Source organism: Pseudonaja textilis, chromosome Z (genome assembly GCF_049901715.1).
Source record: "Pseudonaja textilis isolate UNSWEBS1 chromosome Z, rPseTex1.2, whole genome shotgun sequence".
In the NCBI taxonomy this organism is placed as follows: Eukaryota; Metazoa; Chordata; class Lepidosauria; order Squamata; family Elapidae; genus Pseudonaja; species Pseudonaja textilis.
In genome coordinates, this window is record NC_142008.1 from 82,007,852 (window position 1) to 82,029,982 (window position 22,131).

The 22,131-nt window shown below is 39.2% G+C and overlaps 1 protein-coding gene and 1 long non-coding RNA gene across 2 annotated transcripts in view; one reads left to right on the forward strand and one right to left on the reverse strand.

Moving 5' to 3' along the window:
- The window catches only part of UBA6 (ubiquitin like modifier activating enzyme 6), an 85,384-nt gene extending 77,979 nt beyond the window's left edge, over positions 1-7,405 (reverse strand). Inside the window, exon 1 of the mRNA XM_026719590.2 lies at positions 7,146-7,405. The gene's annotated coding sequence lies outside the window, so the exon portion shown is untranslated. The remainder of the gene's footprint in view (positions 1-7,145) is intronic.
- Positions 7,326-21,805, forward strand: LOC148124113 (uncharacterized). The gene is made up of 3 exons (XR_015740106.1): positions 7,326-7,458; positions 13,486-13,553; positions 21,566-21,805. It is a non-coding gene; the product is annotated as an uncharacterized LOC148124113 (long non-coding RNA).
- The last annotated feature ends 326 nt before the right edge of the window (positions 21,806-22,131 follow it).

A 22,131-nucleotide genomic window follows, 5' to 3' on the forward strand; every position in this document is an offset into this window, starting at 1 on the left:
TTTCTCTTCTACATTTTCAAATAAACAGATTCCAAACCATTCATTTCTTTTCATGAAGTTTGATCCCTTTCTGTATTTTCAAAATAGTTCTGTCTAATCTTAGTTCCTCCTAGTCAACTTCAATCCTTATACCATCTTTTTCCCACTTGGACTTGGATATGTCAAACATATTTTCCTGCCTTACAATTGAAGAGAATGAAGGGGAGTACTATCCCCTTCTTTCATTTCCATCATTGTCATAAACAGAAACAAAGTCTCCTTTCTTTTAAAGTATTCTACCCACCCTCTCTACCTAGAACTCTCAGAAGGAAGTTTCTATTAATTCTTCAGCAATAGAACTTTCTTCTTTTCTGACCTGTTTGTCATTCCCTTCATGACAAGAATGTGAACTTCAATTTTTTCTACTTCTTTACTTCTCCCAGTCCAAAACTTTCCCATCAGGTAAACTATCTGATTAATCTTACAATACCCGCTTTTCACATCCCAACCAGGTCCTTTCTTTCTCAGAATAAACACTGCTGGCAAGGAGGAATGTGTAGCCAAATACATGGTTTGGGCTTATGAAGATATGCAAATGGAATTACTGAAGAAAGTGCAGGGCACATTTCTTTCTTTCTATAATATGAATCTGAGTAGTCCTTCCAATTAATCCTATATCAAAATATCTTCTACCTTGAATTTTATCTCACCATTACTCCAGGATGGATGGATAGGGTATAAATAAAAAAGGATCCCATACAATGTTGTATTCCCATTCAATGGTAGCTGGATTTATTTTGACTGTGTCTAAAATCTGCAAGCAAAAAACTGAAGGACTGATTTGTGCAATTACAAGGAACGGGCCAATACATCTAGCTTCTTAGATAGGGATTCCCAATCCCGGGCTATTGATCAATACCAGTCCAAGGCCTGTTAGAAACTAAGCCATGCAAGCAATAGGTAAGCAGGCAAAGTTTCATGTGCTCATGCAGAGGATCTCAGTTACATTTGCAATCATACTGCCTCACTCCCCCAGTCTATGGAAAAAATGTTTTCCATGAAACTGATCCCTGGTGCCAGAAAGGTTGGGGACTGCTGCCTTAGACTACTCCCAAAAGTGAAGAAATCTGGTAGAAAATAACTTCCTGGTGATATCAGTCAGCATAGCAATTATAAAAAAAATCTAAAAATAAACCATGATCTTTGAGGAAGTAGCAAATAGTTTGCAGTTCCTGGAGAAAAAAAGGGAGACATTAGGGTGTAGGACGGTAACAGGCGCAGAAGAAAACTTTAACTAGCCCGAAATAGCAATATTTTAGTAAAATCTCCAACTGAATAGGGAAACTAAATAAGAAAATTTAGCCTTAGATAACAGTCTCTACACACATAGCATTTAACCTCTTATAACCAACACAAAGATAAAAGGTGCTGCCTTGTTTTTCCTGGAATAACACTGGAGCTGCCACTCATGGTCTGGCTGATTGGATGAATCCCAGTTTCAAGTTCTCGTCAATAGAAGCATGCAACTCTTAAAGCTCATGTGGAGTTATCGAATAGATTTTTGGCTTAGGGAGTTTTGCCCCAGGGAGAATTTCTGTACCACAGTTCATGGGGCGATGGAGCAGGAGTGTATTGGAACCCCTTTCACCGAATGCAGTCAGATTTTTAAGAGCCCCCTCCTCCAATTCACAAGAGACCTGTGGATCCAAGTCTCTCCATCCTGGGTGCTACTATAAAACTCAAAAGTTCTTTGTGGCTCCCTATCCTCATTTCCACAGGTTCTGTTATGAAGTGAGCTGCCCTCCCTTGCTACCAATCCATTCAATTGGCAGAAGGCTAGGGACACCTCCAGTCTCCTCAGTCTCAGTCCCAATTTCTCCACAACCTCTGGACTAACCACACAACTGATGCAGCCCAAGTCCAATAGAGCCAACATTCTCTCCTGGGTGCCTGACACAGGCACTACTAGTGCCACTGGGATGATCACGGGGGTCACATGTCAACCTACCAGGGGGCCATTATTGGAGTCCGATTTGCTCAAGTTCCCGGCCCCTCCTCCAGAAGATAGGCTGAAGATACAGAAAGTTTTTGACAGACTTGAACATTGGACACTATCTAACAAAATGAAATTCAATGGTGAAAAAATTAAGGTTCTACATTTAGGCAAGAAAAACAAAATGCACAGGTACAGTGTGGTACCTTTCTCAACAGTAGTAACTGTGAGAGGGATCTTGGAGTCCTAGTGAACAACCATTTAAATATGAGCCAGCAGTGTGCAGAAGTGTTAATACCACTTGATAATGCCACACTTGAAATACTGCATCCAGTTTTGGTCACCACAATATAAAAAAGATGTGGAGACTCTAGACAGAGTGCACAGAAGAGCAACAAAGATAATTAGGGGACTGGAGGCTAAAACATATGAAGAACGGCTGCAGGAACTGGGTATGTCTAGTTTGATGAGAAGGACTAGGGGTGACATAATAGCAGTATTCCAATTTCTCAGGGGTTGCCACAAAGAAGTGGAGTCAAGCTATTCTCCAAAGCACTTGAAGGCAGGACAAGAACCAATGGGTGGAAACTAAGCAAGGAGAGAAGCAACTTAGAACTAAGGAGAAGTTCCTGACAGTGAGAACAATTAATCAGTGGAACAACTTGCCTCCAGAAGTTGTAAATGCCAACATTGGAAGCTTTTAAGAAGAGATTGGATAACCATTTGTCTGAAATGGTGTAGGGTTTCCTGTCTAAGTAGAGGATTGGACTAGAAGACCTTCAAGATCTCTTACAACTCTGCTGTTCTATTCTATCCTATCCTATCCTATCTATCCTACTCTACTCTATTCTATTCTAGGAAGGAGAGGCAAACTTGATGACCCTCAATCCTTTCAAGGCTGTTTCATGGAGCCTCTGTGATCCCTTCGCAATTTTCCTACCCCCTACGGTTGCATACTTGGGGCCAGGTTTGATGGAGCGGCAATCAGCTGCTCAATGCCCTTCTTTTCCGCACTTGAAGCATGCTGTGGATCTCTGCTTGGGTGTTGGCCCTCCCTTGACCACTCTTGGAGGTTCTTTGTGAACAGGAGGTGAGGACTTGCTCTAGCTGTGACCAGCCCTGGGCCATTCCCTGGCCAAGTCTATTTCCACCTCATTAATTAGCTTACTTTATTGCCATTGCACCTTGTACAATGAAATCAAACACCATCTTCAGTGCACATCATGACCATGACCATGAAAACACACATCCTTCACCCTTCACACATTGAACCAGAAACCCCCGACACCACACCAACACAGCACTATACAACAGAATTCAAAAGAGTTACTGCCCTGGGATAGAAGCTGTACATACATTAACCGGTACGTCCCAGTACTGAAGATCTTGGGGGAGAGGCAAGATGCAGCTGTGGTAGACTTCATTGTTTAGCCCATCTTTGATGCATTCAACCAAGATCTCCTCAGGCCACGTGGCCAGCTTACAGGCCAGCTCATGGAATTCCTGGGTGTACTCTGCAACTGATCACCTCCCTTGGGTAATGGTTTTCATCTGGGTTCTGGCTTACGCTCTGCCAGAGGGTCCTAAAACCACCGGCAGAGTATTGCCATAAACTGGTCATAGTTTCTTAGTTGGGGGACCTTATTGTTGTGAAGTGAAACTATCCATTCTGCTGTGGCTCCTTCAAGGACCATGGTGACACATCTCACTTTGGCAGTTTCCAATCCCAATTCACCCCATTCCCCTGCATATAATTTCAGACTTGAGCTAGGAAGAATTGCAGTAGTGGTCAACCTGGAGACACAGGTCTACCATGGGGACCGTGCACATGATGTTGCTCACAAGGGCAACCAGGAGAGGGTCAAGGATTGAGGTAGGGGAAGCATTGGAGAGAACCCAGGGTAAAGCTGACCTCCCAAAAAGGGAAATACTATAATCTGGGTGATATCTGACTTATTCGCTAAACAGGTGCATTTTGCACCATACCAAAAAATCTTCTCCACTCACACCTTAGCTAAATTGTACATATAGTATTTATATAGACTGCATGGAACCCCAGATAAAATTACATCGTATCGCAGACTCCACTTTGTAATACCTAAAACTTTTAGGGACCCTCAGGCACTTAGCTCCTCCCATCATTCTGAAACAGATAGGACCTGTAAACATATGAATGAGGTTGTAGAACAATACCGCAGATGCTACATTAACTACCAGCAGGATGACCTTTTCACTGAAGTGGTTTACAATAACTTATACATAGTAGCACTGGATTCACTCCTTTCAAAGTAGCCACTGGGCAGGACTTTGTATCTATTCCTGAGTAATCCCAGGATACCTCTCAAATTGCATCCTTAAAAGAATGAATTCACAATTACAAAACACCTGGCCTGTAGTTAGAAAGGCTTTGGAGGAAGCAAGGAAATCATATAAAAACAGGCTGATAAGAAATGCTCCAAACCAAAAAACTTTAAAATTGGAGAAAAGTATCTGCAATCTAGGCAACCCTTAGAAACCTGGGTACAAAATATGTTGGCTCTTTCCCAATAAAAAGAGATTACTCTGGAAACTGTTGAACTCAAACTGCCAAAAACCCTCAGACTTGTTCACCTGGTGTTTCACTGCAGCCTCCTAAAACCAGCACTTCTACTCGATGCCCAGCAACAAAAACCACCTCCTATCCTATAATGATTGAAGGGCAGCAGAGTTTTGACGTCAAAGACATTTTGGATTCATGCACATACTGAGGGAAAACACAATACCTAGTGCTCAGAACTTCCCACCTTCCAAAATTGAATGGGTGGATTCAAAACAGATCAAGTGTTCTAGATTACTTAAGAGGTTCCATTAACAATACTCGGACAAACCTTATTGAACATTAACTAACTATGCATTCGTATTTGTTTCTCCTCTTTCCCTCTTGTATCTCCTCTTCAGGATTAATGCCTCTGAAATGGGGACCAGTATGTCAGTTCTGCCATCTCCGGCTTAGCGTCTAGCTTACAGCCTGCCATCAAGTGTTAGAAAGAAGGGGAAGAAGAGCAAATGGGCAATAAAGATATATGGCAAAAGTATATATGCCAATCTTCAAGGTCATGTAGCTTGGAAAAGAATGTGGATTGCTGCAAACTTCCCAGCAGTTCTCAAAACACTTATGTGGCTCACCATTGGCCGAAAATGAACTGGTCAGGGGTGGGGGGCTGTGATGAAGGATAAAAGTTTGTAACCTTTTTCATAGGAACTTTAGTTCTAGCTTGCTTTTACTATAGCCAGTAATCCTTACTAAAAGAACCTATCACTTCAATTAAATGAAGTTGAGGATCTTTCTTACCTAAGGACCTAGCTAGGACAGGTCTGACAGATAACTTTATTCAGCAGTAAAAGTTTCCTTTTCATTTGTTCATTTGATTTCAGACAGAGTACAACTGGAGCTTAGGATACAATACGTGAAATATGTCTTCCAAAAACATCCAATGAATTAAGTCGCTCTTTCAGAAATCAGATGACTGGACAAGCAATGATTTGAGAAAACTTGTTAATAGACTATAAATTTGAGAGCAAATTGGATACCATCACAATGAATGAAACAAATAGTCCTAGAAAAAATAGAGATAGTTCATTAATTATATCCATAAATCTCCAATTCCTTGTGGATATGTTTATATATTTACTTAGGGTTTTATATGGCCTTAATTTCTATATCATCAACTTCAGTTTTGTACTTTTTAAATCAGGGAAGAGTAGTATCTTACTATAGTACTATGACTGCAGCCAGCAACAGCACATCAGAGATTCATTTTCTCCATTCAAACCTCAACCTGATAAGGGACATACTGATTCTTCATTTGATTCAAGGTCTCTGGCACAAACAACAGACTGATGAGTCTCTGATGTCCATAAATTATATCTGATTGATTTCTAGCAATCAGACCTAAAAATTATATCCTTAATTACTAGCAATCCCTAAAAACATCACAAATTAATACTATTCATATGGATTTAAAGAGGCAATTCTGTATCTATTAACATTAACCTGCTTTAATTGCTTTACATATTTTTAACTCTCTTTGCCCACAATTGCAGTCTAATTACTCCATTCAATGCTAAACTGCTTCAACAATCACACCTGGAAATCAAAAGCAAATAGCAACTAATTTGCTATAAATGTTATCTCTTAATGCTTTTTATATGTCCATTCTCTCATCCTTTGTTCCTAAAATCCTCTATTGAACAACTTGGTTTAACTAAAAGACATCAACACTTTTAAAGTGGGATGACTGAAGTCTCCTTTTAACTAGGTTGTTTTCTTTTGTTCCCCCTCCTCTTTGTTATCTTGCCATCTCCATCCTTCCTTATGCTTCTTCTTCTGTTTCTACTGTCTTGTTTTTCATGTTTCAAATAATTTGTTGGGACTTGGTGGCACCTAAATTTAATATTAAAATAATAAATATTAGGTTAGATACTAGAAAGTTCATAGTACTGAATATGACAGTGATAATCTTCGGGAATAAAGGAAAATAAATAAAATAGAGTCATAAATCTTCACAGAATTGATCTGAGCACGCATAATCGAGTGATATCTTTCCACTGGAAGAATGGCATCACTCTATGATATGGATTTTCCTTTCATAACCACGTGCATTGTTTCAGTCTGAACAAGCGAAAACCTAGAGTGCACGTGGGGTCAAAGCTGGAAGGAAATGACAGTTAAGGTCAGCGCTGCGGCGCACGCGTTAATCCATACACTCTATGCCGATTACTGTCCGATATTCCCCTATCTCGGTGGAGTATTTCTCTGCCTATGCTTCGTTATGGGCGATACCGAGCACTGGGGCGTTTCTTTTCCTTTTCCTTCCCTTCGGCCGAATATCAGACTGCAAGCTCCGGGGTGGGGGAGAAAGGCCACCCAAGGCCTCAAGTCCTGCCCCATCCTCTGTATCTCTAGCGGGATTCCCCATCAGATCTCGCACACACACGAACTTAACCTGCACCCTTCATCCCATGGGAGACATGGGGAAGGCGAGAGCGAGTTTCTGAAGCCAGCACTATTTGAAGGCAGCAGCCGTCAACTAAGGCCCCGAGAGCCGTCTGGCGGGCGGGCCTCTCTGGACTGCCTCACCCAAGACCGCGACGCAAAAACAGCTACGGATTCTTCCGCCTCTCTTTTCCTCACCCGTTGTGGTCGCCCGCCTCGGCTTCCAACTGCCTCTTCTTCTTCTTCTTCTTCACCGTGGTTGCTTCGAAAGAATGGCGAGCACGCAGGCAAACTGGCAGACACCTCAAAGCGGGGGTGGGGGACCAGGAATTACCCTCACGAAGCCGGCATAGGCGGAGGCGGGGAAAGACAGCACCCCTCCTTTGCCCCGGATGGAAGTGGCAGAAACCGTCACATCGCGCCGCCCAATCCTACTCCAGAGCGGGAAGCCTCTTTTTCCTCCTTTTAGCGAGCACAGTCAACATTGCACGCCCTCGCGACCACCAATCAGGTGACAGATCTTTTCAATCATTTATAGTCGGTCTGTAGAGAAAAGTGATGGTGTTGTGACAGTCCCGACCTATTCCTTTTAGAAACATTCATAATACTAAAGGGTTTCATTTGCACTCGCTCCGCAACTCTTCCGATAATCTAAAATAGAAAGTGATTAGTAGTTCGAGTTTTTTCGTCTGTGCGAAATTTGGAAAAATGCTCTGAATGTAGACTCAAAATTTATAGCAGCCAGAAACTCCAAATAAGCAACAGAATAGGTAAGGAGCTGAAGCTGACAAGCTTGGCTCAGACAAATAAAACACCTGAGGTTTTAGTTTAGTTTAATTTATCGTCATTGCACCTCGTACAACGAAACTAAATACCATCTTCAGTGTATATTATGGCTATGAAAATAAATACAAACACACATCCTTCACATTCTATACATTGAATGGAAAATCCTTGATACTGCATTAATATTGCACTATACAGCAGAATTCCAAAGAGCTACTGCCCTGGGATAGAAGCTGTTTTTCAGCCTATTTGTCCTTGTTTTTATTATTCTGTACCATCTACCAGATGGTAATAGTTCAAAAAAAGGGTTCCCAGAATGAGATGGACCTTTGAACTTTCTTAAGGCAGCAGGAGCTATAAAGCTCTTCCAAAGAGGGAAGAGGGTAACCAATGATCTTCTGGGCAATGGCATAAACCCTCTGGAGTGCTTTCCTATCTGCCACTTTGCAATTGGCAAACCATACAGAGGTGCAGTAAGTTAAAATATTCTCTATTGTGCAGCGGTAGAAAGTCACCAGCAGTTTTTCATTCAGTTGTTGTTTTTTGAGAAGTCTCAGGTAGTATAATCTCTGCTGGGCCCTTTTGACCAGTGCTGCAATGTGAGCCCTCTTTTATGGTAACACCCAGAAACTTAAACTGGCCACTTGCTCCACTCGGTCTCCATTGAAAAGCAAGGGCTGGATGTCTGATCCGTTCCTTCTATAGTCCACTATAAGCTCCTTGGTCTTATTGGTGTTGAGGACCAAATTATTGTCTCTACACCACTAAAGCAACCGGTCCGCCTCATCTTGGTAGACAGACTCATCCCCCCCACTACTGATATATCATCTGCAAATTTAGTAATACTAGCGTGAGTGGGAATGCAGTCATGCACATAAAGAGTATAGAGTAAGGGACTCAACATGCAGCTCTGGTGTATCAGTATTTAGAATAAGGGCCAAAGAGATATGATTATCTAATCTGACCTTCTGAGCATTTAGAATAAGGGCCAAAGAGATATGATTATCTAATCTGACCTTCTGAGCGGCCAGACAGGAAAGCCATAATCAAAAGGCAGATTGAATAAGAAAGTCCAAGGTCCAAAAGTTTAGACATGTCTATGTGGAAGAATTGTGTTAAATGCAGAACTAAAATCTACAAAAAGTATCCTCACATAGCCCCTCCCTCCCTGTTCTAGATGAGTCAGAATGATGACTATAGCATCCTCTGTAGATCTATTTCTTCTGTATGCAAACTGGTGTTTATCAAATGTATGAGGAAGACCAGAAATGATGTGCTGGCAGACCAACTTCTCAAAGCACTTCATGATGATAGGAGTGAGTGCCACTGGTCTGTAATCGTTGAGGTTATTCTCTGGCAGCTGAACAATGGTGGAAGTCTTCAAACAAGGTGGAATAGTGGACTAGTATAAAGACCAATTGAAGATCCTGGTAAAGACTCCAGCCAACTGATTAGCACAGTTTTTAAGCACTCGGCCAGAGATAATGTCAGGACCGGCAGCCTTTCTAGGGTCCGCAGCCCTCAGAATGCTCCTCGCCTCCTGTTCCTCCACAATGAGGTGGGGGCTACAATTGGCTATTGGCTGTATTTTAGCAGTCTGATGTCTCCACTTGAAAGCGAGCAAAGAAATGATTCAGTTCCTCTGCCAATGAAGCATCCCCCTCAGCAGGGATGACATTGGTCAGTTGATGGTTTGTAATTTGTTGAATCCCTCGCCACACCTGCCTCATGTTATTGCTTTAAGAATAATCCTCAATCTTCCTCTTATAATCAGTCTTGGCCTTCCGAATACCTTTCTTCAGATTAGCTCTGGCAACACTGTATCTTGCCCCATCACCGGACCTAAAGGCCTTGATCCTATCATGCAAGAGGCTCTGGACTTCCTTGGTCATCCAGGGTTTCTGATTGGGATAGATCCTAATATGTTTATCCACAGTGATAGTATCTGTGCAGTGTTTGATATAGTACAGAACAGTTGCAGTGTGCACGTCTAGGTCAGGGTGGTAAAAGATGTACCAATTTGTGTTCTGAAAACAATCCTGAAGTTGTTGGGAAGCATCTTCTGGCCAAGTTTTCACTGTCTTTATTATAGGCATGTATGCTAAAAGCAGTGACACGTGGTCTGATTGTCCCAAATGTGGTAATGGTGTAACCTTATAGCCATGTTTGATGTTAATATATACTTTGTCCAATATGTTTGTTCCTCTAATAGCACACTTAACATGCTGGTAGAATTTAGGGAGCACTGCTTTTAAATCAGCTTGATTAAAGTCCCCCACTATGATATGTGCAGCATCAGGATACTTATTCTGCTGATTTCTAACATTATACAAGAATCCCAAAGCTATGGTAGTATTGGCATCAGGTGGGATATAAACTGCAGTAATCAAAACCACACTGAATTCCTGTGGAAGATATATGGGTCTACATTTAAAAGTCATATACTCCAGATCCAGGAGCAGTGGCTGTCCAGTCTTTGTATTGATACACCAGCTTTTGTTCACATAAAGCCATGATGGCGAACCTGTAGCACGTGTGCCGGAAGTGGCACGCAGAGCCACTTCTGCCAGTACACGAGATATCGCCTGGAAGAGCACCACTGTGCATGCACGCACACCGCCTGCCTGACAGCTGATTGTTGGGTATCTGGCATGCATGTGCAGGTGGTACAGGGGTGTGGAAGATGTGCATGCATGCACAGAGATAAGGGGATCATGCACATTTCCAGAGATGTGTGGTGCACAGGGGATCGGGTGCTCATGCACAGAGACACATGGCATGCACGGGGGGGTTATGCGCAGGGAGCATGGAGGGAGCCCACGCGCATTGCTCTCTGGGTGCTGGCATGCACGCATGTGCGCAATTTTTGGCCCAGGAGCCCAAAAGGTTAGCCACCACTGTCCTAGAAAGATTAAATTATATCGGCCCATGAAACAAGCCAGCTTCCAACAAAATCAAGTGCTAAACTAACAGGCTATATTGAAGTAGGAATCTGATGTGGCCTGAAAACCACAGCCATGTTTGTCCATATAACTATGTCATATGATATAGTTTGGAGGAATGGGTTGTTATACAAACTCTGCCATATTATCTCCTGTAAAAAATTATCAACTAATTAATAACATTGTCATGCCCTTGTTAGAGTCGGACTCTGAGGGAGAGGAGGAACAGCTGACAGGGAGTGGAGGTGTGGCTCCGGAGGTTGTGAAAGAGGCTGGGGGAGGGCAGAGGTTGGCTGGGCAGTCAGAGGAATAACCAGTCCCATCCCTTCTTCATCCTAGGACACGCAGGGAGGAACGGAGAAGGAAAAAACTTGGCTTACAAGAGAGGAAGTGGCCATGATCCCCCTCATTGGTTGCAGCTGGGGAGAATAGTATATAAGAGAGATGATTAAAATAGAAGCAAAGTGTGTTTTATTTTGGGCTGAAGTTATCTTGGCGTCCTTCCAACAGACTGCCTTGTTATCTCTTTGATGTTGGTAATTACTTATCCTGGTCCATTGTGGAATTTCTTTCATTGTAGTTTGTTTTGGTTTTTTATTTCACCTCTATCTGCTCATTAAGTTCGGACTGTATTGCTTCCTTTTGAAGACTATTTTTGAATAAGTTTTATCTCCAACTGAGAATTATTGAACAATGGGGCCAAGTTGGAAGCATTAAAGGACATTTATTTATGTTTTGGATTTTGTTATGTTTGTGTTACACTCAGGGTCATCACAAACATGCTAAGTGATAGGCCCTTTCAAATAATAATGGAGGACAACATAAGATAAAACAACGGTCTCTCACAATGCTCTGTAATGGCACCTACACTATTCAACTTACACATATCAGGTATGCTGATGACAAGGGGACACAAAGGAATGGGACTTTTTGTCTCCCTTTAGCCACACCTCCTCCTCCACCAGCGTTCCTCCTTGGGCGATTCTCCTCTGACTTTTCTGCTGCCCATTAGCCCTGGGCGATTGGCCAGAGCCCCTCTGTCCCATGCGCTTCAACACTGCCAATTCACCGAAGCATGGTTTGGGTTATTTGCTGCCCAGAACAGTTAGCCGCCAACCAATTGGCTAGCTGCCAGTACCAACAGCCATAAGCCACAATGTGATCTTGGAGGGGGGGTGTTGGTAAATGGCTTTAGGAAAGCTGAACGCTTTTTAGGAGAAGGAAGGGGAGAGGGTAAGTAAGAGAAGGAAAAAGCAGGGGTGGCTAAGTATGCCGGCTTCATCTAAGGGGGAAAGGGGGAGAGAAAGAAAAGGAAGGGAGGGAGGGAGGGAGGGAAGGGAAGGGAAAGTGCACGAGATATGGATGGTGGGCGGGAGGGAGGGAAAAAGAAGAAGGAAGGACCACAAACACCTGGCAGCTTCATACTTTGAAACAGCACAGCAATCTGGGGCTAGAAGGGACATCGGAGGTTATGTAATCCAACCCGCTGCTCCAGCAGGAAACCTTATGTCAACGGGGTTATTTTGGTGCCTCTAACACAGAGGAGAAATTCCCAGAAAGGGAAGGAGTTTACTAGGCAAGGCTGCCATACAGAGAAGAAAGAGATAGTCCTTGACTTATGACAAAAATTGAGTTTTCACCCACCTTACTGCTGGTCTTGCCACCGTTGATAAGCAAGTAGTTGAAGCTTTTAAGTATGTCACATGGTCATTAAGTGGATCTGGATTCCCTGTGGACTTTGGTGGTCAGGTCGCAAAGGGGGATCGCATGACTAGGACACAGACCATCATAAGTCTAACTCAGTTGCCAAGTGTCCCTGTCCGAATCTGGATCACCTAATCATGGGGATGCTGCAACTGTCATTAAATGTGAAAAACAGTAAGTCCTTTTTTCCAGTGCCATTCTAACTGAAACGATCGCTAAGTGAATCTGGTTTCGCTGAATCTTCATTGATAAGTAAGACAGCTGTTCAGTGAGCTTGGACCCATTTTGCAACCTTTCTTGCCATTGCTGTTAAGTGGATCATTGTTTAAGGCAGTCAGACAATCATTAAGCAAAGCTGGCTCCCCCAGTGACTTTACTTGTCACTCGGTTGCAAAAGGGAGGTTAGGTCACAAGATCCCAGGATGCTGTGACCATCATAAATGTGAGTTGTGCTGGGGGAGGTGCACGAAGGGAGGCTCAACCAATCTCATTGTACACATGTTCTACTCTGACAATAAAGGTAATAACAACAATAATAATAAATGCAAGTCACTTGCTATGCATTTGACTGTACATCACATTACAATGGCACTGGAAAAAGAGACTTATGACTGTTTTTCACACCGTTGCAGCATTCCCATAGTCAGGTGATCCAAATTTTGACAGGGATATTTGGCAACTGACTCATACCTATTTTTTAAATAAGTTTTTATTTTATTTTTTACTACAAATCCATCTTCCATTTAAACAGTGTGTTGACTGGGTACAAACATTTTATGTAATAATCAATACAGTACAATTATAATTAATACAAATATCTTACTATAATATCAATAACTATATTATTGCTCCTTCTTACTATATCATTGTCAATCTTTATTTTCCAACCATTCATAAAATAAATCCCATATCATATAATATTCAGTTTGTTCTTTTTCTTTAAATTGCTGAGGTTAATCTATTCATTTTTGCACATTCTAGTATTTTCTTAATCACATTCTCTTCTGTCGGAATCTTCTCACTTTTCCATTTTTGAGCAAATACTGTTCTCACTGCAGTTAATATATGTATAAATAGATATGTTTTTTTTTTACTATAAGTTTCAGGTATCATCCCCAAAAGAAAGATTTCAGGTTTTAAATCTGTGTGTTACTTTATCATCTTTTCCAACCAGGTATGTATTTTAGTCCCAATATCTTTTAGCTTCTGCACATGTCCATCACATATGATAATATGTTCCGGGTGTCTGATGACACTTCCAACATTTTTGGTTTGTCTTTAAACCTCTTTGCCAGCCTTGCCAGTGCAAGCTGCCATCTATAGAACATCTTATACAGGTTTTTTAAAATGTGCTGTTGACATTGTTAATTTGTAATTCCTGTCCCATAGCTTCTGCCATTTATCTAATTCTATAGTATGGCCAATGTTTTTTGCCCATGCTATCATTGTCTCCTTCAGTTGTTCTTTTTCTAACTTGATACCCAACAGATAACTATACAATTTCTTAATCAATTTTTTTCTGTTCCTGTTAATATTTTATCCAACTCTGTCAATTCTTTATAGAAGCCCTCTGCTTTAACATCTTTTTCATATCTAGACTGTATTTGTGAATATAAGTACCAAAGCATGTCAATCCCTTGTTCATTCAATTCTTGTTTTAGTTTGGAGCTTACCCTTTTCATTCAGTATGTCTTTATATCTAACAATATTTCTCATTTTAATAACATTTGGATGTACAAGTGCTTCCATAGTCGAAAGCCAGACTGGGATCTTCAAATAGTGTTGTTCTAAAACATTTCTTATATAATGTCTTTGAAAGTAACTGTGTATATTACTTTTCCCATACCATAAAAACATATGCCAGTCCAATTGCAAATCATGCCCCTCCATTGTCAATAGCCTTGTATTTCTCAATACAATCCATTCTTTCATCCATGTTAACACCAAGGCTTGATAATATAATTCCCAATTGGGTACCCAAACCCTCCTCTAGTTCTTGCATCCTGCAACATTTTTAAATTAATTCTTGACTTTTTCCCTTCCCATATGAATTTAGGTATTATTCTATATAATTCTTTAAAATATTTTTTCTCCAGTTTTATCAGAATTGTTTGAAATAAGTATAATTTTTTAGGCAATATATTCATTTTAATTGTTGCTATTCAGCTTATCAACATTTTTGATACATTTTACGTTTTTCTATTTTTCCAAGTCTATCGTAATTTGTTTCAATTTATAGTAGTTGGCTTCCTTAATTGTTACACGTCTTGCTGTCAATTGAATCCCTAAGTATTTTACTTTCCTTGTAATCTAGATGTCTAGCCTTTCGATTAATTCTTTTTTCTGTTTTTCTATAATATTTTTTTACTAAAATCTTAGTTTTTTCCTTATTTATTTTCAGTCCTGCCACTTTGCCATACTCATCTATTTTTTTATTAACTTAACTCCTGTTTCTAATGCTCTTCTAATATAAAAACCAAATCACCTGCAACTGCCTGTAGTTAATATTTTTTCCTTTTTTATTTCCATACCCTTTATCTCATCTTGTCTAATATTTCTATTTAATACCTCTAATGTCAATATAAATAACAGTGATGACAACGGACAGCCTTGCCTTGTTCCCTTCTTAATATTAATGTTTACAGTCATTTCTCCATTTACCATTACCTTTGCAGTTTGTTTATAGTATATTACCTTAATCATTTTGCTAAACCTCTCCGCAAAGTCCATTTCTTCCAGTTGTGCTAGCATAAATTGCCAGTTCACATTATCACATGCCTTCTGCGCATTTAAGAAAATCAATGCCATTTGCTTCTCGGTATGTGCTTCATAATATTCCAAAGTGTTCAGGATTATTCTCATATTATCTTTTATTTATAAGATATTTTAGGTAAGAAACCATTTTGGTCCGTGTGTATAAATTGATTCAGAAATCTCTTTAACCTCTCTGCCATTATTGATGCAATATCTTATAGTCCGCATCAGTGGTGGTATTCGACTGGTTCTGCCGGTTTCGGAGAGCCACAGGAGCAATGAGCAGCAGAGAGAGAACTGGTTCTCTTCGCTGCTCTGCTTTTGGGCCCACCTGCCCGCTCGGGCTCCCATACTCACTTTTATCGACCAAATTTGAATGCAGCTGCTTTGCGTGGCACAAAAAGCACTGAGCGGCAGCTGCTGAAGCAACTGGTATCGTGCAGGTTTGCAGGAGGCAAGTTAGAATGCCTCTGCACCTGCACAAATGCCTCTGTGCTTGCGCAAAGTGCATGTTCAGCACGTGTGTGCACGCAAAGTGTGTACACGCACGCAAAGCATGCCCACCAAGCCACACCCACCAAACCAGTGGCAACAGTTTTTGAATCCCACCACTGGTCTGCATTCAATAAGGATATTGGCCTATAGTTTTTTTATCTGTTGCAGGTCAGATTGTTCTTTTGGTATGAGTGTAATGTATGTTTCCATCCATGAGTTTGGTACTTTCACCTCTATTAGTACTTCATTAAATACTTCCAACATTGTATTGCCAAGAGAATTTTGTAAAGTTTTATATAATTCTGCTGGTAACCCATCTGGGCTTGGAGCTTTGCCAATATTTTGTCTTTTTATTGCCTCTGTCAGTTCCATCTTTGTTATTCTTTCTTCTAACATTAGTTTAATTGTTTCTGGAACATTAGGTAGTTCTGCTTTTTCCAAATATTGTTTTATTTTCCTTTCTGAAACTATCTCTTGATCATATAGGTTTTTTGTAGCATTTGTGGACTATTCCCTTTTTGTCATAATTTCTGTAACATAGAATTCCTTTATCATCTATTAGTTGTGTAATTCATTTCTTTTCTTTTTCTTTTTTTCAGTCTATATGCCAGCCATATTCCTGGTTTATTTGCATGTTCAAAAAAGTTTTGTTTAGGCCCTTCTTATTTTTTGTGCTAAATCTTGTTTATCTATTAGATCCAGTTTATCTTTTGTTAAGTCTTTTGATTTTTTATGTTCTTTTTTGGTGGGTTTCTTTGTAATTCCTTCTCCAGTCTTTTATATTCCTCTTCTAACACCTTTCGTGCTTGTCTTCTTTTTCTATTTCTCTTACCCACATGTTATAGTTAATCCTCTAATATATGCTTTTACTGTGTTACATACATTTTGAAGTGATGCTTCTTCTTTTCTATTTCCTTTTTTTTTTAAGTCCAGTTCTCTTTCTGTGTATTTAATAAATTCCTTTTTTTTCAATATTGTATCATTCATTGTCCATCTTGGTCTCTTTTTTTTGTCCTTTCCATGTAACATTTATTGGATTATGATCTGCCCAAGTACTTGTTTCAATATTTATTTCTTGTAAATCTGTGGTTAATTCTGTTGAATTAATTCTGCATCCTGGATATCCATCTCTTCTACCATTTAAAAAAGGGGTTTTGGTAATGTTTTTCTGTTCTTTTTGTTTTTCTTTTGGGTTTATAGTTCCACATCCAGTATTGCACCACATCCAGTTCCACATCCACTATTGCACCGAAATCTCCTAAAATATATATATTATCATATTCCAATTCTGTTATTTTCTGGTGGAGTTTATCATAAAAGTCCTCTTGGTTATTGTTTGTTACATATATTGCCACTAGGTGTATTTGCTTCTGTTTCATCTGTATTTCCACCATTAACACTCTCCCTCTTCATCCGTAAAAAAATTGTTTTGCATTTATTGTCTCTTTAATATAAAGCACTACTCCTCTTTTACTTTATTGTGAGAGGGAGGTATATAGTTTCCCAATTTTGGGACAGTCCAATATTTTGTTGTGTTGTTTTTTGATGTGAACTTCTTGTAAACAAATTATATCCATTTTTAATTTATCTAATTTATTGAAAGTCCTTTTCCTTTTTATTGTTGAATTTAATCCATTTATATTAATTGATATTAGTTTTATTTCCTCCTCCATAACTTTACTTGTAGTTAGGTTTTGTTGCTCTTGGTTCTTTGGGTTTTGTTCCTTGTCTTACTGCTCTTTCCTCTCGGTCTTTTTCCTCTTCTCTTTGTTGCTTATCTTTCTCTTCTGTATATTCCATTTGTCATCTAAGTTCTTCTTCCTCCCTCCCTCTTTCTTCCTCTTTCTCACTTAAATGATGATCATAAAATTGCTCCGCATTTTCTATTATGTCTAGCCTATGCATTTGGTCATGCCAGGTTACCAATATTCCCTCTGGCATCAACCATCTAAAACTCACCCCTTTTTAAATTAAACACTTTGTCAGAAACAGGTATTCCTTCCTTAAATCTCTTACTCTTCTCGGAATTTGTTTTAGGACAATTACTCCTTTTTCCTTATATTTCAAGGGGTCGTCTCTCATGCTCTGCAGAATTTCTGTTTTTATGGCTTTCTTAGTGAATCTCAGATGAACTTCTCTGGGCAATCTATTTCTCATTGCATATCTGGTTTGTACTGTAAATATTTCATCAATATGAGCCAGCACCTTTTCTTTAGACACTTCTAAGAGCCCCACCAACTATTCTGCCATTATATCTGCTAAATTTTCCCCCCTTTCTTCCTCTATATTCTGGAATGTTAGATAATAACCAGCTCAATCCATTTCTAATGAGATAATTATTTTCCCTTTATCTTAGTCAGCTGATGTCCATCTATAATCAAGCTCTCTTACCCTTTTTTCTGTTGAATCTACTTTCTCTTCTATTTTTTGCATGCGTTCTTCATTTTTCATTATCATTTGTTGTATGCTCTCTACTTTCCCTTCTACTCTCCCCATTTGTTCTTGTACAACTTGTATCAATGCTTTTATCTCTGCTTGCATTGTAGCAGCCTTCTCCTGTTGTAGTATTGAGCCTATTGTTCTCTGTCCAGCAGGGCTAGAGACAGCAAAGGAGGAGGAGGCAGATGATGGTGCAGATGTCATTTCTTCATCTTGGAATGTTTTTTTTTATAATCCACAAAGAGGAGAAAAGAAAGGAAGAAAAAAGTCCAAATGTAATCCAAAAGAAAAAAATGTTTCATTTTATTTTCTTCATATTCTTGTTACCTTAATCCAAGTCTTTTCATAATAAAAAAGTCAAAAAAGGAAAGAAGTATAATGAAGGAAAGATATTATGAAAAAAGAGCTAAAAAGGTGAAAAAAGAGAAAAAAGGGAAAAAAACCATTATAATCCAAATTGACCCTTCAGTCCTCAAAGTTCAAGCATCAATTATTATAGTTCCAAAAAGAGAATTTGCAGAGCTTGTTTAAAACTGCAAAAAGGAGAAAAGGAAAAACAAAAATTTAATAATTCAAGTGGGAGGAGAGTTTTTAGTATTCAGTTCGCAGTTCTCTAATTTATTTTCATTAAGTTCCGAGAGCTGCACTTGTTTATGACAAAAGTTCCCAGTGATCACTCTCTATCTTATTCACTAGTCAAAATAATTTTTTCTTCTCTTTCTCATGTAATCAAAGTCGTTTTTCCATGTATTTTTCTCCCCTTTTCTCCCCTATCTTCTATTTTCACTTTGGCCTTTAGGTGGCATTGTTGCTCTGCTTTCTCTTTCTTTCTCAGGCTATTCCCAGAGAGTTTAAAAATCCTTGTATTTTATGGTTATATATATATATATATATATATATATATATATATATATATATATATATATATATATATATAAAAAAATAGAAAAAGCAAGGAAGAAAGTCTAATTATCAGTTCTTGCACTGTCGAATATTATAATTAAAATTATTCCCATAGATCCAGTCCAGTTTTCAGTCCTTCTATTCTTTCAGTAAATCCATGATTCTGCTTTCAATTTGTCAAAAAGCTTTCCTCACTGCTTTCCCTCCAGAGGTGTTAGAAGAAACTTTAGGACTCTCTTTCACCCCACTATTCTCTAGAGGGTTCTTTATCCCATAGCTTAGAGTAAGTGTTCTCACCCAGCATGATCACACGTTTCAAACTCTTCTTTCTTCCAATAGCTGTCCCAGCCTCACAGCAGCTTATAATGGTCGTATTCCTTTCCCACCAGTTCAAAGGCTTTCTCTGGATCTACTTGGGAGTGTGCAGTCTCCCTGGGATCGACGGAGTGTGCCTTCTTCAATTGTCATCCCTCCAAGACGATTTAGATCCAGCTGCACCACCCAGCAGAAATAACAGACGTAATTTGTGGGTGCATACACGAAATTCAAAAGCCAATTCAGATACTGGAATATGGCCTGTTGATAAAAAGTCTATTCATTATCTTTTTCTAGAGTAGTAATTCATAGTTACTAGATAGTCAGATATTGTACACAAATAAATATGTGTTCTAATAGTCTCTTTCCATCTCAAATATCTGAAGATATGTATCTTAATTTGCCAGACTACAATGTGAAAAAATGAGAAAAACTAAACATTATTAGTTTGTGGTAATACTGACTATGCCAGAAACTCTAGTATTCTCAATTTTTTAAAATTCATTAATGCATTTAAATATAGCATTTCATCCAAGAGCACTAAGGAAATAATGTTTTTCACTTTTGTTGTTGTCGCTGTTAGTTGCGAAGTCGTGTCCAACCCCATGGGCAACATTTCTCCAGGCCTTCCTGTCCTCTACCATCCTTCGAAGTCCATTTAAGCTCATGCTGACTGCTTCAGTGACTCCATCCAGCCATCTCATTCTCTGCTGTCCCATTCTTCATTTGCCCTCAACCATTCCCAGCATTAAGACTCTTCTTCAGTGAGCCTTTCTTTCTCATTAAGTGGTCAAAGTATTTGAGTTTCATCTTCAGGATCTGGCCTCCTAAAGAGCAGTCAGGCTTGAACTCCCCTAGGACTGACCGATTTTCACTTTTGTAGCATATTATAAAAAAGGATGCATATCTAAACTAGGTTATGCAGAAACAATCAAAGAAAAAAATCATCAACAATGATAGTAGAAACATAGCTTTATAAGAACTTTCATTAATGGATATTGTTACTGTTGACAAAATTTATATATAAACATTTCATATTATTTTCTTCCAGTTAGATGTTCCAAGTTTAAGAATATTACCTCGTATAAAGTAGAAGATTCATATAAACAAGGGGATTACATTAATCAACAGAATTGTTTTTTTTTTCACACCACAGAATTCTGTGTTCATTACATATTAGGATGAAATCTATACTGTCAATGTTTACTAATCTTTCGTAGTGTGATTTGGTCATCACATTACAAAAACAGTCATTAGAAAAAGTGGAGAGAAAAACAAGTAAGATGATTAAAGGCCTGGAGACTAAAACATAAAGAATAGTTGCAGGAATTGGGAATGGATTGTCTAGAGAAAAAAAGACATATTGGTGACATGATAGCAGTATTCCATTATGTGAGGGGCTTCCACTAAAAAGAGGGGGCCAATTTATTTTCCAAAACACCAATAGGCAAGACAAGAATCAGTGGATGGAAACTAATCAAGGAGAGAAGCAACCTGAAATTAAGGATAAATTTTATAACAGTAAGAACAATTAACCAGTGGACCTGCTTGCCTTCAGAAGTTGTGGGTGCTTCATCACTGGAGATTTTTAAGAAAAGACTGGACAGTCACTTGTCTGAAATAGTATAGGGTCTCCTGTTTGAGTAGGGGGTTGGACTAGAAGACCTTCAAGATCCCTTCCCGCTCTATTCTGATTAATTTTCATTTACAGGCAAATTTTTAAAAACTTCACTTCATAAATCAATACGTATATAAAAAGAATTTGAATTTTTGGGAGTGACTAATATGTGGAAAAGTGAATTACTATACAAACGAGTATTTGCAGTAATAAATTCCTTCATCATCCTTCAGAAAGAAATAATACTTTCATAATAAATAGGTTCATCATGTCAAATTCAATTCCATTGATGTAATATTTTTTGCAGCAATGCAGAAGTGACTGCCACTCTCAACTTCCAGAATTTTTTTTCAATTTCTAGTCTCTCCTGCCACTCTGCAGAGTGGTCTATCATCTAAGTATTGGCCAGGTCCAACCCTGCTTGATTTTGGATTCCTGCTTCTTTAATTTTTATTTTTGAAGATTTGAGGGTGGAGGAAAGAGCAAGTATAGATGACAGAATTTTCAATAAATTGTTATAATCAAAGTATAGTATGTTCATCAGGGTGGAGCTTTGAAAAGGGCAATTCTACAAATTTACTAAATAGTTGTAGTTGCTATTGATTGCTGATTGATTGCTATGCATCCTTTCATAAAGAAATTTCTCTATTTTCTCTTCCCAGAATGTTTTGCAGGAAATGCCAGAAAACAATGCAGGAGTTTTGGATTCTATCCTAGCACCACCTCTATCATCACCATCAAAACTAACATTTGCTATTCCTATAGATGGAAATGCTAATAAAAGCATTATGTTTCTGATACAATAGAATAATGAGGGGACTCAGAAAGAAAAGCTACAGCAATGTTTACATATTTCTGAATGGAAAGCAATGCTACTTATTATTAAAATCATGACCTCTTAGGTATGCCTAGCAATCAGGGGTGGGATGCTACAGTTCTGCCTGGCTCTATAGAACTGGTACAGAGGTGGTATTCAGCAGGTTCTGACCAGTTCTGGAGAACCAGTAGTTGAAATTTTGAGTAGTTTGGAGAACCAGCAAAAACCACCTCTGACTGGAGATTTTACAGTATCCTTCCCAGGCCCACCAAGCCACATCCACAGAACCGGCAGTAAAAAAGTTTGAATCCCACCACTGAACTGGTAGCTCTGAAGAGTTGCTGACACCAAACCAGTTTTGTGTTTGCTGCTGTTTGGCCCACCTGCCTGCCCAGGCTCTTACCTGTCCTT